General features: G+C 44.4%; 1 protein-coding gene across 1 annotated transcript in view; it reads right to left on the bottom strand.

Annotated features, from left to right (window-relative positions):
* The window catches only part of LOC124001293 (usherin-like), a 471,917-nt gene that overhangs the window by 442,724 nt on the left and 10,645 nt on the right, over window positions 1-18,548 (bottom strand).

The following is an 18,548-nucleotide window of genomic DNA, read 5'->3' as shown; positions in this document are numbered from 1 at the left end:
GTCGTTCTTCTCATTTGGGTATCCTAGCGTTTTGAGCAATGGGCTAGCAGCCGAAATGTCGGCAGTTTGAATCCTTGTGTCGGCAATGTGAAAAATGTGTTGATCTGTTGAGCAAGGCCCTTAAACCTAACTCCTCCAGGGCTGCTGAACAATGGTGACCCTGTCCGTGACCCAACTCTCCGAGGATGTCTCAGGGGAAGTGCGTCATTACGCAACTAAATAAAATCCAGTTCACACGTGTATTGACTTGTACATGTGTGAAATAGGACAAATATGAGTACCCACAACATTATAATAATAATAATATTATATTCTATTCTACAGTATAAAACAGCTTCAGTAATACTGGACTAAATATAGCTGAGACGATCCTATGCATCTCTCTCTCTCTCTCTCTGGTGTATAAATGTAATTTATGCCAGGCTGATGCCCTCTCTCCTCCCCTGCCAGCGGACAGAGAGCTGGCGTAAAGGTGTTCGCTTCTCTCCACTGCAGCAACCTTGCCTCACCTTCACACAGACACGCACACACTAGCACAGATGCAGACACACACACACAAACCTCACCTTCAGTCAGACTGACAATCCGTCTCTGTCATTCTGGGTGGCATTGGGGCCGAGTGAGAGTGTGAAGGGGGGGATCAGTAGCGAGGTAGGGGGAGGTCTGACCCTATGCCAGGTACAACTCCCCTCTCTCTCTCTCTCTTCATCTCTCTCTCTTCATCTCTCTCTCTCTTCATCTCTCTCTCTCTCTCTCTCTCTCTCTCTCTCTTCATCTCTCTCTCTCTTCATCTCTCTCTCCTTACTACTGGCAGCATAGCAGCTCCGACCCAGTGGATCACTGGAGAAGGAAAGACATTAACATGGGATGTGTGTTAATTAACCTGTTACTCCTACCCCCTACTTTTTAGAACATTCTGTTAAAAATCGTGCAACATTTCAGCGCCCTGCTACTCATGCCTGGAATATAGTATATGCATATGATTAGTATGTGTGGATAGAAAACACTCAGACGTTTATAAAACTGGTTAAATCACGGCTGTGACTATAACAGAACGTGCGTTTCATCGAAAAGCGCAGGAAAATCTGATCACTGAAAATGGGAAAATATATCCATGCGCCACTAGAACCCATTGTTGAATGTGATCCACATTAAATGGGGCCGAGGTTGCAATACCTACAACTTCCACACGATGTCAACAGTCTTGTCATTTGCCTACGATTTGTTTCTTGGTCAAACGGACACAAGGCAGCGCCTTTCTTCCGGTCTTCGACCGGATATTTTGGTTGAGATTTACCCGGACATTATTTCCAGACGTACAGCTATAGAATATACATCGCCTCGTGATCAATTTGATCGCTTATTAACGTTTACTAATACCTAAAGTTGCATTACAAAAGTATTTCGAAGTGTTTTGTGAAAGTTTATCGTCGACTTTTTTAATTTAAAAAAATGACGTTACGTTATAAAACGCTATTTTTTTCCTAGATCACACAGTCTTCATAGATCGATATCTAGGCTATATATGGACCGATTTAATCGAGAAAAAAAAGACCCAATAGTGATGTTTATGGGACATCTAGGAGTGCCAACAAAGAAGATGGTCAAAGGTAATGAATGTTTTATATTTTATTTGTGCGTTTTGTGTAGCGCCGACTATGCTAATTATTTTGTTTACGTCCCCTGCGGGTCTTTTGAGGTGTTACATGCTATCAGATAATAGCTTCTCATGCTTTCGCCGAAAAGCATTTAAAAAATCTGACTTGTTTCCTGGATTCACAACGAGTGTAGCTTTAATTCAATACCTTGCATGTGTATTTTAATGAACGTTTGAGTTTTAACGAGTGCTATTAGCATTTAGCGTAGCGCATTTGCATTTCCAGATGTCTAGATGGGACGCCTGCGTGTCGGGTAGGAGCAAGAGGTTAATATTACACAGTACGTCTAGAGAGTAGCCAGGGGTCCACAGGCAGAGGGACAGCAGGGGTATACTTGTACTTGTGTATGACAAATACTGTGAAATGCACAGTAACTGTTTTTATATTCAAATTGTTAGTGTGTGTGTGTGTGTGTGTGTGTGTGTGTGTGTGTGTGTGTGTGTGTGTGTGTGTGTGTGTGTGTGTGTGTGTGTGTGTGTGTGTGTGTGTGTGTGTGTGTGTGTGTGTGTGTGTGTGTGTGTGTGTGTGTGTGTGTGTGTGTGTGTGTGTGTGTGTGTGTGTGAGTGTGTGTCATCACTAACAGTGAGTGCATAAACCTCCAAGCCAACATCCCCTAGAGAGAGAGAGAGAAAACTGTGTGTACAGTTGAAGTCAGAAGTTTACATACACTTAGGTTTGAGTGATTAAAATTCATTTTTCAACCACTCCATGTATTTCTTGTTAAGAAACTATAGTTTTGGCAAGTCTGTCAGGACATCTACTTTGTGCATGACACAAGTAATTTTTCCAACAATTGCTTACAGACAGATTATTTCACTTATAATTCACTGTATCACAATTCCATGGGGTCAGAAGTTTACACACACGATATTGACTGTGCCTTTAAACAGCTTGGAAAATTTCAGAAAATTATGTCATGGCTTTGGAAGCATCTGATAGGCTCATTGACATAATTTGAGTCAATTGGAGGTGTACCTGTGGATGTATTTCAAGGCCTACATTCAAACTCAGTTGTCATGTTTTGTCATTTATTATCATGTCTTGTCCCTGTGCTTCCCATTCTATTCGTTTCCCTCTGCTGGTCTTATTAGGTTCTTTCCCTCTTTCTATCCCTCTCTCTCCCCCTCCCTCTCTCACTCTCTCGCTCTCTCTTCTCTCTATCGTTCCGTTCCTGCTCCCAGCTGTTCCTATTCCCCTAATCATCATTTAGTCTTCCCACACCTGTTCCCGATCCTTTTCCCTGATTAGAGTCCCTATTTCACTCCTTGTTTCCCGTACCTGCCCTGTCGGATCCTCATGTATAATTCACCGTGCTGTGTCTATGTTTTGCCCTGTCGTGTCGTGTTTTCCTCAGATGCTGCGTGGTGAGCAGGTGTCTGAGTCTGCTAGGTTCAAGTGCCTTCCCGAGGCAACCTGCAGTTCTCGATCAAGTCTCCAGTCTGTTCTTGTCTTTACGTGTAGTATTATGCTTTTTGTTTTGTAAAGTTTATTCTGGATTAAATACTCTGTTTTCGCCAAGTCGCTTTTGGGTCCTCATTCACCAGCATGACACAGTGCCTCTTTTGATAAAATCAAAATCAAAAGAAATTAGCCAAGACCTCAGAAATAAATTGTAGACCTCCACAAGTCTGGTTCATCCTTGGGAGCAATTTCCAAACGCCTGAAGGCACCACGTTCATCTGTACAAACAATAGTGCGCAAGTATAAACACCATGGAACCACGCAACCGTCATACGGCTCAGGAAGGAGACGCATTCTGTCTCCTAGAGATGAACGTACTTTGGTGTGAAAAGTGCAAATCAATCCCAGAACAACAGCAAAGGACCTTGTGAAGATGCTGGAGGAAACAGGCACAAAAGTATCTATATCCATATTAAAACAAGTCCTATATTGACATAACCTTACTGGCCGCTCAGCAAGGAAAACACTGCTCCAAAACGCCATAGAAAAGCCAGACTACGGTTTGCAACTGCACATGGTGACAAAGATCGTACATTTTGGAGAAATGTCCTCTGGTCTGATGAAACAAAACGAGAACTGTTTGGCCATAATGACCATCGTTATGTTTGGTGGAAAAAGGAGGAGGCTTGCAAGCCAAAGAACACCAACCCATCTGTGAAGCATGGGGGTGGCAACATCATGTTGTGGGGGTGCTTTGCTGCAGGAGGGACTGGTGCACTTCACAAAATAGATGGCGTCATGAGGAAGGAAAGGTATGTGGATACATTGAAGCAGCATCTCAAGACATCAGTCAGGAAGTTAAAGCTTGGTCGCAAATGGGTCTTCCAAATGGACAATGACCCCAAGCATACTTCCAAAGTTGTGGCAAAATGGCTTAAGGACAACAAAGTCAATGTATTGGAGTGGCCAACACAAAGCGAGCAAGGAGGCCTACAAACCTGACTCAGTTACACCGGCTCTGTCAGGAGGAACGTGCCCAAATTCACCCTTTCCCAACTTATTGTGGGAAACTTGTGGAAGGCTACCTGAAACGTATGACTCAAGTTAAACAATTTAAAGGCAATGCTACCAAATACTAAATTGAGTGCATGTAAACTTCTGACTTCAACTGTATCTATCTAAGGGACTGGTGTGACAGGGTACCCAATCTATGCCCAGACGTGGGCTACAGGTCTAATTGTGCTTGCAAATGTTCATTAGGGTTGTGAAAAATAGAGGACGAGTGGACATTCTTTCAGCAGCCAGAGACCATCTGAGAGAACTGAGGCAGAAGAAGGCACAAGGCTCACTGGGGAAAGAAAGAAAGAAAATGGGAGGAAGCAAGAGAGGTAGCAAGAGAGAATAAGAGAGAGAGAGGAAGCAAGAGAGAATAAGAGAGAGAAAGGAAGCAAGAGAGAATAAGAGAGAGAGAGAGGAAGCAAGAGAGAATAAGAGAGAGAGAGGAAGCAAGAGAGAATAAGAGAGAGAGAGGAAGCAAGAGAGAATAAGAGAGAGAGAAGAAGCAAGAGAGAATAAGAGAGAGAGAGGAAGCAAGAGAGAATAAGAGAGAGAGAGGAAGCAAGAGAGAATAAGAGAGAGAGAGGAAGCAAGAGAGAATAAGAAAGAGAGAGGAAGCAAGAGAGAATAAGAGAGAGAGAAGAAGCAAGAGAGAATAAGAGAGAGAGAGGAAGCAAGAGAGAATAAGAGAGAGAGAGGAAGCAAGAGAGAATAAGAGAGAGAGAGGAAGCAAGAGAGAATAAGAGAGAGAGAAGAAGCAAGAGAGAATAAAGAGAGAGAGGAAGCAAGAGAGAATAAGAGAGAGAGAGGAAGCAAGAGAGAATAAGAGAGAGAGAGGAAGCAAGAGAGAATAAGAGAGAGAGAAGAAGCAAGAGAGAATAAGAGAGAGAGAGGAAGCAACAGAGAATAAGAGAGAGAGAAGAAGCAAGAGAGAATAAGAGAGAGAGAGGAAGCAAGAGAGAATAAGAGAGAGAGAGGAAGCAAGAGAGAATAAGAAAGAGAGAGGAAGCAAGAGAGAATAAGAGAGAGAGAAGAAGCAAGAGAGAATAAGAGAGAGGAAGCAAGAGAGAATAAGAGAGAGAGAGGAAGCAAGAGAGAATAAGAGAGAGAGAGGAAGCAAGAGAGAATAAGAGAGAGGAAGCAAGAGAGAATAAGAGAGAGGAAGCAAGAGAGAATAAGAGAGAGAGGAAGCAAGAGAGAATAAGAGAGAGAGGAAGCAAGAGAGAATAAGAGAGAGAGGTAGCAAGAGAGAATAAGAGAGAGAGAGGAAGCAAGAGAGAATAAGAGAGAGAGGGGAAGCAAGAGAGAATAAGAGAGAGAGAGGAAGCAAGAGAGAATAAGAGAGAGAGGAAGCAAGAGAGAATAAGAGAGAGAGGTAGCAAGAGAGAATAAGAGAGAGAGAGAGGAAGCAAGAGAGAATAAGAGAGAGAGAGGAAGCAAGAGAGAATAAGAGAGAGAGAGGAAGCAAGAGAGAATAAGAGAGAGAGGAAGCAAGAGAGAATAAGAGAGAGAGGTAGCAAGAGAGAATAAGAGAGAGAGGTAGCAAGAGAGAATAAGAGAGAGAGGTAGCAAGAGAGAATAAGAGAGAGAGAGGAAGCAAGAGAGAATAAGAGAGAGAGGAAGCAAGAGAGAATAAGAGAGAGAGAGGAAGCAAGAGAGAATAAGAGAGAGAGAGGAAGCAAGAGAGAATAAGAGAGAGAGGAAGCAAGAGAGAATAAGAGAGAGAGGTAGCAAGAGAGAATAAGAGAGAGAGGTAGCAAGAGAGAATAAGAGAGAGAGGTAGCAAGAGAGAATAAGAGAGAGAGAGGAAGCAAGAGAGAATAAGAGAGAGAGGAAGCAAGAGAGAATAAGAGAGAGAGAGGAAGCAAGAGAGAATAAGAGAGAGAGGAAGCAAGAGGGAATAAGAGAGAGAGGTAGCAAGAGAGAATAAGAGAGAGAGAGAGAGAGAGAGAGAGAGAGAGAGAGAGGAAGCAAGAGAGAATAAGAGAGAGAGGTAGCAAGAGAGAATAAGAGAGAGAGGTAGCAAGAGAGAATAAGAGAGAGAGAGGAAGCAAGAGAGAATAAGAGAGAGAGGAAGCAAGAGGGAATAAGAGAGAGAGGTAGCAAGAGAGAATAAGAGAGAGAAAGAGAGAGAGAGGAAGCAAGAGAGAATAAGAGAGAGAGGTAGCAAGAGAGAATAAGAGAGAGAGAGGAAGCAAGAGAGAATAAGAGAGAGAGGAAGCAAGAGGGAATAAGAGAGAGAGGTAGCAAGAGAGAATAAGAGAGAGAGGTAGCAAGAGAGAATAAGAGAGAGAGGTAGCAAGAGAGAATAAGAGAGAGAGGTAGCAAGAGGGAATAAGAGAGAGAGAAACATAATTGTTGATTTCACTTTTGTATATCATATACTTTACTTGCTTTGGCAATGTAAACATATGTTTCCCATGCCAATAAAGCCCCTTGAATTGAATTGAGAGAAAGAACGAGAGAGAGAGGAAGTAAGGAAGTGAAAGAGGAGCAGCACAACTCACTTTCAGTACGTTTGAGTAAATTTGACCAACTTTTATGCCTCTGCTTCTAAAAATGAATCGTTTTCTCTTCAATCACAGGGTTTTTCTTAATTTTTTACTACTACATTGTAGAATAGTAGTGAAGACATCAAAACTATGAAATAACACATATGGAATTAAGTACTAACCAAAAAAATATATTTTAGATTTTTCAAATTAGCCACCCTTCGCCTTGATGATAGCTTTGCACACAAGTCCATATTATGGCAAGAACAGCTCAAATTGTCACGTTGTGTATGTAGGTGGCAGGGAAGTCAAGCGCAGGAGAATTCAACTTGGTATAATTGGAGTATTTTAATAACTTAAAACATAAACTCCAAAACCAAAGTCCATAATAAAATAAATGTAGGTACAAGAAAGAACCTGTCGCATACCAGGAAAATAACCTCACACTCAACGTCAACAAAACTATAGAGATGATTGAAACAGCAGAGGGAGCACCCCCCTATCCACATCGATGGGACAGTAGTGGAGAGGGTAGTAAGTTTTAAGTTCCTCGGCGTACACATCACAGACAAACTGAATTGGTCCACCCACACAGACAGCGTGGTGAAGAAGGCGCAGCAGCGCCTCTTCAACCTCAGGAGGCTGAAGAAATTTGGCTTGTCACCAAAAGCACTCACAAACTTCTACAGATGCATAATCGAGAGCATCCTGGCGGGCTGTATCACCGCCTGGTACGGCAACTGCTCCGCCCACAACCGTAAGGCTCTCCAGAGGGTAGTGAGGTCGGCACAACGCATCACCGGGGGCAAACTACCTGCCCTCCAGGACACCTACACCACCCGATGTTACAGGAAGGCCATAAAGATCATCAAGGACATCAACCACCCGAGCCACTGCCTGTTCACCCCGCTATCATCCAGAAGGCGAGGTCAGTACAGGTGCATCAAAGCTGGGACCGAGAGACTGAAAAACAGCTTCTATCTCAAGGCCATCAGACTGTTAAACAGCCACCACTAACATTGAGTGGCTGCTGCCAACACACTGACTCAACTCCAGCCACTTTAATAATGGGAATTGATGGGAAATGATGTAAAATATATCACTAGCCACTTTAAACAATGCTACCTAATATAATGTTACATACCCTACATTATTAATCTCATATGTATACGTATATACTGTACTCTATATCATCTACTGCATCCTTATGTAATACATGTATCACTAGCCACTTTAACTATGCCACTTTGTTTACATACTCATCTCATATGTATATACTGTACTCGATACCATCTACTGTATCTTGCCTATGCTGCTCTGTACCATCACTCATTCATATATCTTTATGTATATATTCTTTATCCCCTTACACTGTGTATAAGACAGTAGTTTTGGAATTGTTAGTTAGATTACTTGTTGGTTATTACTGCATTGTCGGAACTCAGTTGGTAGAGCATGGCGCTTGTAACGCCAGGGTAGTGGGTTCAATCCCTGGGACCACCCATACGTAGAATGTATGCACACATGACTGTAAGTCGCTTTGGATAAAAGCGTCTGCTAAATGGCATATATTATTATTATATTATTATTATATTATTATTATATTATTATATTATTAGAAGCACAAGCATTTCGCTACACTCGCATTAACATCTGCTAACCATGTGTATGTGACAAATAAAATTGTATTTGATTTGATTTGATTTACCAATCCATAAAACATGAACATAACAATAAACAATCTCTGACAAGGACATGAGGGGAACAGAGGGTTAAATACACAACAATTAATGAATGGGATTGGAATCAGGTGTGTAAAAAGACCAGACAAAACCAATGGAAAATGAAACAAAGATCAATGATGGCTAGAAGACCGGTGACGTCGACCGCCGAGCACTGCCCGAACATCGAGAGGCATCGACTTCGGCAGAAGTTGTGACACAAATAAGCAAAGAGAAATGACAGTCCATCATTACTTTAAGTCTTTAGGGTGAGTCAACGCGGAACATTTCAAGAACTTTGAAAGTTTCTTCAAGTGCAATCGCAAAAACCATCAAGCCACAGGAAAGGAAAACTCAGAGTTACCTCTGCTGCAGAGGATAAGTTCATTAGAGTTACCTGCCTCAGATTTCAGACCAAATAAATGCTTCACAGAGTTCAAGTAACAGACAGATCTCAACATCAACTGTTCAGAGGACACTGTGTGAATCAGGGCTTCATGGTTGAATTGCTGCAAAGAAACCACTACTAAAGGACACCAATAAGAAGAAGAGACTTGCTTGGGCCAAGAAACACGAGCAATGGACATTAGACCAGTGGAAATCTGTCCTTTGGACTGATGAGTCCAAATGTGAAATGTTTGGTTCCTACTGCAGTGTCTCTGTGAGAACGGATGATCTCTGCATGTGTGGTTCCTACTGCAGTGTCTCTGTGAGAACGGATGATCTCTGCATGTTTGGTTCCTACTGCAGTGTCTCTGTGAGAACGGATGATCTCTGCATGTTTGATTCCTACTACAGTGTCTCTGTGAGAACGGATGATCTCTGCATGTTTGGTTCCTACTGCAGTGTCTCTGTGAGAACGGATGATCTCTGCATGTGTGGTTCCCACCGTGAAGCATGGAGGAGTGGGTGTGATGGTGCTTGCTGGTGACACTATTTAGAATTCAAGGCACACTTAACCAGCATGTCTACCACAGTATTCTGTAGCAATACGCCATCCCATCTGGTTCGCGCTGTCATTTGTTTTTCAACTGGACAATGACTGTGTAAGGTCTGTGCAAGGCTGTGACAGGGCTATTTGACCAAGAAGGAGAGTGATGGAGTGCTGGATCAGATGACCTGGCCTCCACATTCACCCGACCTCAATCAACTGAGATGGTTTGGGATGAGCTGGACCGCAGAGTGAAGGAAAAGCAGCCAAAAAGGGAGTTGGTTACTACATGTTGTGATGTCTTCACTATTATTCTACAATGTAGAAAATAGTCAAAATAAAGAAAAACCCTTGAATGAGTCGGTGTGTCCAAACTATTGACTGGTTCTGTGTATTACAAAACATTATGGGGGATTGGAAATTATGCAGAGAATTACACTGATAGAAGCCACAATATATCTGCAATATTATTTTTTATAAAATAAGACATGAGAGCAGATGGGAAGAAAGGCAATGTCAACAAGAAAGGCCTGAATGCTGTTAAAGATTAACGTGGGCTGTTTTGCAGTGATGACTGTCTGACACACATTGATGTGATAATGCTGATTTAGACAGGCACATAGGAGACCGCCTCTGGGGTTCTTCAGGCATGCTTCCTCACTGACACACAGATGACTCCCATGGAATATACATCTCTAACTCTGTCTTTCACTGCTCTCTTTCTGTCTCTCTCTCTTTTATACTTTCCCTTCATCCCTCTCTTTCTCCGTCACTCTAAGTGGCGTGACCTGCCAGTAGTCTTCAGCAGAAATGTGACACCTAAACAAGTTCCCAGAGCTAGAGAAACAATTAAATGAGACAGAGAAACCGAGGAAATGCAACAGATCTTCCTCCTCTCGCACCTATCTCCTCCCTCTCTCCCCCCCTCACCACCCTTCTCATCTACCTCCTCCCCTCTCACCAACCTCCTCCCCCTCTCCTCCCTTCTCATCTACCTCCTCCCCCTCTCACCTACCTCCTCCCACTCACCTCCCCTCTCACGTCCATCTCACCTCCCTCCCACCCACTGTCCCATCCTCCTACCTCCCTCCTCCTCGCAACCCCTCATCACCTCACTCCTCCCCTCTCACCAACCTCCTCCCCCTCTCATCTCCCCTCCTCCTTACCTACCTCCCGCCCACTCTCCCCTCCTCCTTACCTACCTCCCGCCCACTCTCCCCTCCTCCTTACCTACCTCCCGCCCACTCTCCCCTCCTCCTTACCTACCTCCCGCCCACTCTCCCCTCCTCCTTACCTACCTCCCGCCCACTCTCCCCTCCTCCTTACCTACCTCCCGCCCACTCTCCCCTCCTCCTTACCTACCTCCCGCCCACTCTCCCCTCCTCCTTACCTACCTCCCGCCCACTCTCCCCTCCTCCTTACCTACCTCCCGCCCACTCTCCCCTCCTCCTTACATACCTCCCGCCCACTCTCCACTCCTCCTTACCTACCTCCCGCCCACTCTCCCCTCCTCCTTACCTACCTCCCACCCACTCTCCCCTCCTCCTTACCTACCTCCTGCCCACTCACCCCTCCTCCTCACCTTTTCAGTCTCATGTCAGACACGTCTTGTTTCATCTCTATTACAGCAGTTTTCCGTCCCTCAGACAAATGACCAACAATAAGCCCCGTCACTAGAGCCTGACCGACAAATCGACCGATATTATCGTCCAATATTTTCCTTTCACTTCTCTCAACCCCCTCATCACCTCCCTTCTCGTCTCCCCTCTCACCTACCTCCCGCCCGCTCTCCCATCCTGCTCACCTCCCTCCTCCTCTCAACCCCCTCAACTCCCTTCTCATCTACCTCTTCCCCCTCTCACCTACCTCCCACCCACTCTCCCATCCTCCTACCTCCCTCCTCCTCGCAACCACCTCATCACCTCCCTCCTCCCCTCTCATCTACCTCCTCCCCTCTCATCTCCACTCTCACCTACCTCCTCCCCCTCTCACCTCCCCTCTCACCTACCTCCTCCCCCTCTCACCTACCTCCTCCCCCTCTCACCTCCCCTCACCTACCTCTTCCCCCTCTCATCTCCCCTCATCTCCCCTCTCACCTACCTCCCTCCCCCGCTCATCTCCACTCTCACTGCCCCTCATCTACCTCCTCCCCCTCTCATCTCCCCTCTCACCTACCTCCTCCCCCTCTCACCTACCTCCTCCCCCTCTCATCTACCTCCTCCCCCTCTCACCTCCCCTCACCTACCTCCTCCCCCTCATCTCCCCTCTCACCTACCTCCCTCCCCTCTCATCTCCACTCTCACTGCCCCTCTCATCTACCTCCTCCCCATCTCCCCCTCCTCACCTACCTCCCGCCCACTCTCCCATCCGTCTCACCTCCCTCCCACAGACAAATGACCAACAATAAGCCCCGTCACTAGAGCTTGACTGACATATCGGCTGACCAATATTATCATCCAATATTTGCCTTTCAAAGAAAAATGTGTATTTATAAAGCACTGATATTATATACATAGAATGAACAAATACGTGTGCTCATTTTTAGAAATGAAGAAGGAGCTGTACGAGCTGCTCATTCAACATCATTCAGCCTGTAAGTCACAATGTGAGGATTAGCCTTCGCCACGGCCATCGACAGCATATCTGAATACGTAAATAATCCTAAGTAAACTTCAACCCTGTCGTCATCACAGGCTCACCTGGTTAATGTGAGCTGGCTAGCTAACCAGCAATGTAGTTAGGCTCTATCTCCCCAGCATGCTAGCTATCAAGCAATCTATGCTACTTATGTGTGAACACTGGACTGGCGCCAAAGTCAACACTGACTCATCATTCATGCGAAAATAACACTGTTACTGTCTGTACCATTTATGTTTGTTTAGTTAGTTGGCGCAGATCATTTAAGCCAAATGCTTCATTCATGATGAGATAAGATTGTTAGCTAGCTCCGTCCTCAACTTCCGGTCTCTGTGCTGTTGTCCTGTTTGTTGCCACTTGGCTATCTGCCAAACTTTTCATTTTTTACTTTTAATACATTTACCAACATCTTAGTTTTTTCCTCGCTCAACTTTTTAACCCCAGACGCTTTATCTGGACATGGTTCTACAAGACCTCCACCGGCTGAAAAAGCTAAGTAGTAACATTAACACTATGCCATCTAATTGCAGTCACTGTACTCATCATATACAGGAGAACTGTCGCCTTATGGTGAGGATAGCCTTGTTACCTGCACAGCTTCAGATGCAATCGTTAAGCAAGGGCAATTTAAGTGTAGGAGAGTATGAAACTGCATCTGTGCCACCAGTAAGTACAGATAGTAGTATAAATCCCCCCTGCACAGTCCCCGCAGCCGGACAATTTTCTCAAGGTTTCTGGAAAGAAATGCTGTCGGCATGTTCAACCGGTGTAGCTCATTCAGCCGACAGAAACTTTCAACCGGTTCTCCCCATTAAGCAACGAGCCTTCTCTGGTCTCTCTTCCACCTGTTACGGGGTCTGAGCCGCCAAAGCCTCCCACCATTAGCTCGGACAAATTGAAAACCCTAGTCATTTGCGACTCCATTATCCGCAGTATTAGACTTAAAATAATCATACAGGGATCATACACTGTTTACCAGGGGACAGGGCTACCGACGTTAAGGCTAATCTGAAGATGGTGCTGGCTAAAGCTAAAACTGGTGAGTGTAGAGAGTATAGGGATATTGTTATCCACGTCGGCACCAACGATGTTAGGATGAAACAGTCAGAGGTCACCAAACGCAACATAGCTTCTGCGTGTAAATCAGCTACAAAGATATGTCGGCATCGAGTAATTGTCACTGGCCCCCTCCCAGTTAATGGGAGTGATGAGAACTACAGCACTCTCACAACTCAATCGCTGGTTGAAAACTGTTTTCTACCCCCCACCAAAAGATAGAATTTGTAGATATTTGGCCCTCTTTCTTGGACTCAACCATCAAACCGGACCAAGCCTGGCCTTCTGAGGAGTGAGGGACTCCATCCTAGCTGGAGGGGTGCTTTCATCTTATGTGACATAGACAGGGCTCTGACTACTCTATCTCCACAATAAGATAAAGGTGCAGGCCAGGCAGCAGGCTGTTAGCCAGCCTGCCAGCTTAGTGGAGTCTGCCACTAGCACAGTCAGTGTAGTCAGCTCAGCTATCGCCATTGAGACCGTGTCTGTGCCTCGACCTAGGTTGGGCAAAACAAAACATGGCGGTGTTCGCCTTAGTAATCTCACTAGGATAAAGACGTCCTCCATTCCTGTCATCATTGAAAGAGATTGTGATATCTCACATCTCAAAATAGGGTTACTTAATGTTAGCTCCCTCACTTCCAAGGCAGTCATAGTCAATGAACTAAACACTGATCATAATTTTGATGTGATTGGCCTGACTGAAACAAGGCTCAAGCCTGATGAATTTATCTGTTAAATGAGGCCTCACCTCCTGGTTACACTAGTGACCATATCTCCTATTCATCACGCAAAGGCAGGGTTGTTGCTGACATTTGTGACAGCAAATTTCAATTTACAAAAAACAAAAGACTGTTCTTTCATCTTTTGAGCTTCTAGTCATGAAATCTATGCAGCCTATGCAATCACTTTCTATAGCTCCTGTTTACAGGCCTCCTGGGCCATATACAGCGTTCCTCACTGAGTTCCAGGAATTCCTAGCGGACGTAGTCATGGCAGATAATATTCACATTTTTGCTGACTATAATATTAACATGGAAAAGTCCACAGACCCACTCCAAAATGCTTTCGGAGCCGTCATCGACTCAGTGGATTTTATCCAACATGTCTCTGGACCTACTAATTGCCACTGTCATACCCTGGATCTAGTTTTGTCCCATGGAATAAATATTGTGGATCTAAATGTTTTTCCTCCTAATCCTGGACTATCAGACAACCATCTTAATATATTTGCAATCACATCAAATAATCTGCTCAGACCCAACCAAGGATCATCAAAAGCTGTGCTATAAATTCTCAGACAACCCAAAGATTCCTAGACACCCTTCCAGACTCCCTCCACCTACCCAAGGACGTCAGAGGAATAAAATCAGTTAACCACCTAACTGAGGAACTAAATTTAACATTGTGTAATACCCTAGATGCAGTCGCAACCCTAAAAACAAAAACATATGTCTTAAGAAACTAGCTCCCCGGTATACAGAAAACACCCGAGCCCTGAAGCAGGCTTCCAGAAAATGGGAACGGAAATGATGCTCCACCAAACTGGAAGTCTTCCGACTAGCTTGGAAAGACAGTACCGTGCAGTATCGAAGAGCCCTCACTGCTGCTCCATCATCCTATTTTCTCAACTTAATTGAGGAGAATAAGAACAATCCCAAATGTATTTTGAAAACTGTCGCAAATGTTCTCTTCAGCAGTGATAAATTCATGAAGTTCTTTGATGAAAAGATCATGATCCTTAGAAAGCAAATTACGGACTCTTTGAATCTGAGAATTTCTCCAAAGCTCAGTTGTCCCGAGTCTGCACAGAACTGAAGTTGAGACACTCAAGTTTTTTAATCCTGTATCTCTTGACACATTCATGAAAATAGTCATGGCCTCTGAACCGTCAAGCTACATACTGGACCCTATTCCAAATAAACTACTAAGAGCTACTTCCTGTGCTTGGCCATCCTATGTTGAACATAATAAACGGCTCTCTATCCACCGGATGTGTACCAAACTCACTAAAGGTGTCAATAATAAAGGCTCTATTGAAAAAAGCCAAACCTTGAACCGAAAAATGTTTTTTTTTTAACTATCGGCCAATATTGAATCTCCCATTTATTTCAAAACATTGGGAAAAAGCTGTCACAGCCTTCCTGAAGACAAATAATGTATACGAAACGCTTCAGTCTGGTTTTAGACCTCCTCATAGCACTGAGACTGCACTCGTGAAGGTGGTAAATTACCTTTTAATGGCATCAGACCAAGGCTCTACATCTGTCCTCGTGTTCCTAGACCTTAGCGCTGCTTTTGACATCTCTGTGGATGATTTGTCGTCTGACAAATCAATTGTACGTTTCGGCGTTCCTCAAGGTTCCGTTTTAGGACCACTGTTTGTTTCACTGTATATTCTACCTCTTGGTGATCCATGCTCTAATCCATGCTTTAGTCACTTCTATATTGGACTACTGCAATGCTCTACTCTCCGGCTACCAGGTTAAAGCACTACATAAACTTCAGTTAGTGCTAAACATGGCTGCTAGAATCCTGACTAGAACCCCAAAAAAGTATCATATTACTCCAGTGATAGCTTCTCTAAATTGGCTTCCTGTTAAGGCTGCGGGTGATTTCAAGGGTTTTTACCGCTAACCTACAAATTATGACAAGGGCTTGCTCCTACCTATCACTCAGATCTGGTCTTGCCATACATACATACAGATACGCTACGGTCAAAATACGCAGGTCTCCTTATTGTCCCGAGAATTTCTAAGCAAACAACTGGAGGCAGGGCTTTCTTCAATAGAGCTCAATTTTTATGGAATGGTCTGCCTATCCAGTAGCAGACTCGGTCTCAACCTTTAAGTCATTACTGAAGAATCATCTCTTCAGTCGGTCCTATGATTGAGTGTAGGCTGACCCAGGGGTGCGAAGGTGAACGGCAAGGCACTGGAGCCACGAACCGTCCTTGCTGTCTCTACCTGGCTGGCTCCCCTCTCCACTGGGATTCTCTGTCTCTGACCCTATTACGGGGTCACTGGCTTACTAGTGCTCTTCCATGCCGTCCCTAGGAGGGGTGCGTCACTTGACTGGGTTGAATCACAGATGTGATCTTCCTGTCCGGTTTTGCTCCCCTCGGGCTCGTGCGGTGGAGTAGATCTTCAGCTTTGTCTCAGGGTAGTAAGTTGGTGGTTTGTTGATATCCCTCTAGTGGTGTGGGGCCTGTGCTTTGGCAAAGTCGGTGGGGTTATATCCTGCCTGGTTGTCCCTGTCTGGGGGTATCGTCGGACGGGGCCACAGTGTCCCTCGACCCACCCCTGTCTCAGTCTCCAGTATCTATGCTGCGGTAGTCTATGTACCGGGGGGCTAGGGTCAGTCGTATCTGGTGTCCTGTGTGAATTTAAGTATACCCCCTCTAATTCTCTCCCGCCTATCTCTCTCCCCTTCCAGAGGACCTGAGCCCTAGGATCATGCCTCAGGACTACCTGGCCTGATGACTCCTGACTGTCCCCTAACCCTAACCCTATGACCCTGCTGGTCATCTATGAACGTTTGAACATCTTTAAGAACAATCTGGCCTTAAATGTACTCTTATAATCTCAATCTGGCCACCCCTCAAAGCCTGGTTCCTCTATAGGTTTCTTCCTAGGTTCCTGCCTTTCTAGGGAGTTTTTCCTAGCCACCGTGCTTCTACATCTACATTGCTTGCTGTTTGAGGTTTTAGGCTGGGTTTCTGTATAGCACTTTGTGACATCTGATGATGTGAAAAGGGCTTCATAAATATATTTGATTGTTAGCTTGCTAATTTAGAACGAGTGACTAAAACCAGTGCGGCAAGCATTTTCAGTCATTAGTGCATGCCAGGGAACAGGGAAAAACAGTTTTCAGCTGTGCTAACATAATTGCAAAAGGGTTTTCTAATGATCATTTAGCCTTTTAAAATTATAAACTTGGATTAGCTAACACAACGTGCCATTGGAACACAGGAGTGATGGTTGCTGATAATGGGCCTCTGTACGCCTATGTAGATATTCCATAAAGAATCAGCCGTTTCCAGCTACAATAGTCATTTACAACTTTAACAACGTCTACACTGTATATCTGATCAGTTTGACGTTATTTTAATGGACAAAATACAGCTTTTCTTTCAAAAACAAGAACATTTCTAAATGACCCCAAACTTTTGAACGGTAGTGTATGTCTTAATTTGAAAAGTTTGTCATAGGAGTAAAATAACAGCATCATGGACATATTTTTAGGGGTTGCAAAAGGTTTTGTTAGGGAAAATCAAGTCTGACATTTTAAATGGAAATTACACAAAAAATCTCTGCGACAATACTGATCCAATTAAGATTGCACATCTACACTGAGTGTACAAAACATTAGGAACACCTTCCAAATATGGACTTGTTTTGCTTTCAGAACAGCCTTAATTCGTTAGGGCATGGACTCTACAAGGTGTCGCAAATGTTTCACAGGGATGCTGGCCCATGTTGACGCCAATGCTTCCCACAGTCGTGTCAAATTGGCTGGATGTCATTTGGGTGGGGGACCATTCTTGATGCAGACAGGAAACTGTGGAGCATAAAAGCCCAGCAGCGTTGCAGTTCTTGACACAAGCTGATGCGCCTGGCAACCTACTTCTGTACCCTGTTCAAAGGCCCTAAAATATTTTGTCTTGCCCATTTACCCTCTGAATGGCACACATACCATCATAAATTCATAAAAAATCCTACAATGTGATTTTCTGGATTTTTTTTCTCATTTTGTCTGTCATAGTTGAAGTGAAAATGACAGGCCTCTCATCTTTTTAAGTGGGAGAACTTGCACAATTGGTGGCTGACTAAATACTTTTTTGCCCCACTGTAAGTGCTCTTAAGTGATTCAAGAAGTCCCAAACAAAAAATGATGACACTCCTCAGTCTCCTCAGTCCTGCACAACACAATCTCTGAATTACAGCAGTGGGCACAGTCTGGTTATATATGAAGTGTGTGTGTGTGTGTGTCTGCACGTCCGTGTGTGTGTGTGTCTGCATGTCCGTGTGTGTGTGTATGTACACGCCCATGTGTATGCCTGCGTGTGCGTGCCTTTGTGTGTGTGTGTGTGTGTGTGTGTGTGTGGCCCCCTGCACCCGCAGCTGGTCCAAAGCAGATGTTTACCAGTATAATTACCCTCCAGACCATACGTCATCTCCAGCCTCTAGATGTGTAGTGACACCAGTTCAACACAGACCTGCTGTGGTTCTCAGGGAGCACATTCATTTCAATACTCTTACTGTCTATTGGCCAGAAAATAAAGTATGGTCACACACTTACAGAAGAAAACACAAAGGTGCAAACACACAGACACAAACACACAGACACAAACACACAGACACAAACAAGCAAACACACAGACACAAACAAGCAAACACACACACACACACATCGAGTTAAAGTCAAAAATTACTAAGTAGCATACAGGTGTACAAAATACTGTTATCATAATGACGTAGCTAACATGACAACATATATCACTTAATTGTCTTAAACAGGGACAGAGTGTGTATGGTACGTATCTACTCCTGTTCAAAACACAGGTCAGTGAAGGGCAGAGGAGGGCAGATAGATA

Source organism: Oncorhynchus gorbuscha, linkage group LG17 (assembly GCF_021184085.1).
Source record: "Oncorhynchus gorbuscha isolate QuinsamMale2020 ecotype Even-year linkage group LG17, OgorEven_v1.0, whole genome shotgun sequence".
In the NCBI taxonomy this organism is placed as follows: Eukaryota; Metazoa; Chordata; class Actinopteri; order Salmoniformes; family Salmonidae; genus Oncorhynchus; species Oncorhynchus gorbuscha.
Note: the sequence above shows the minus strand (reverse complement) of the source record. Positions and strands in the feature narration are given on the sequence as shown.